This window comes from Gavialis gangeticus, unplaced genomic scaffold (genome assembly GCF_001723915.1).
Source record: "Gavialis gangeticus isolate Ggan-Ray unplaced genomic scaffold, GavGan_comp1, whole genome shotgun sequence".
NCBI classification, from domain to species: domain Eukaryota; kingdom Metazoa; phylum Chordata; order Crocodylia; family Gavialidae; genus Gavialis; species Gavialis gangeticus.
Window position 1 is genome coordinate 85,417,359 of NW_017729025.1, and position 284 is coordinate 85,417,642.

Sequence of the window (284 nt, forward strand, 5' to 3'; positions counted from 1 at the left end):
AACTGTAGCCTGTTGCTCCCCTCTAACTGTAGCCTGTTGCTCCCCTCTAACTGTAGCCTGTTGCTCCCCTCTAACTGTAGCCTGTTGCTCCCCTCCTTAGCTTCATTTGTGCTAAGGGCAGAAAAATGCCCATGTAAAACTGGCACCTTCTCACTGGTCTAAGATTGCACTGTACTGGCAAAATCTGAACTAAACCAACTCAGCTGGATCTTACTGTGGTGTTACTCAAATTCTTCTCTTCAAAAGGTTCAACCGGGGGGGGGGGGGGGGGGGGGGGAGAAAAA

General features: G+C 50.0%; 1 protein-coding gene across 1 annotated transcript in view; it reads right to left on the reverse strand.

Annotated features, from left to right (window-relative positions):
* Positions 1 to 284, reverse strand: part of VPS39 (VPS39, HOPS complex subunit) — a 70,569-nt gene that overhangs the window by 2,869 nt on the left and 67,416 nt on the right. The window lies entirely within an intron of this gene.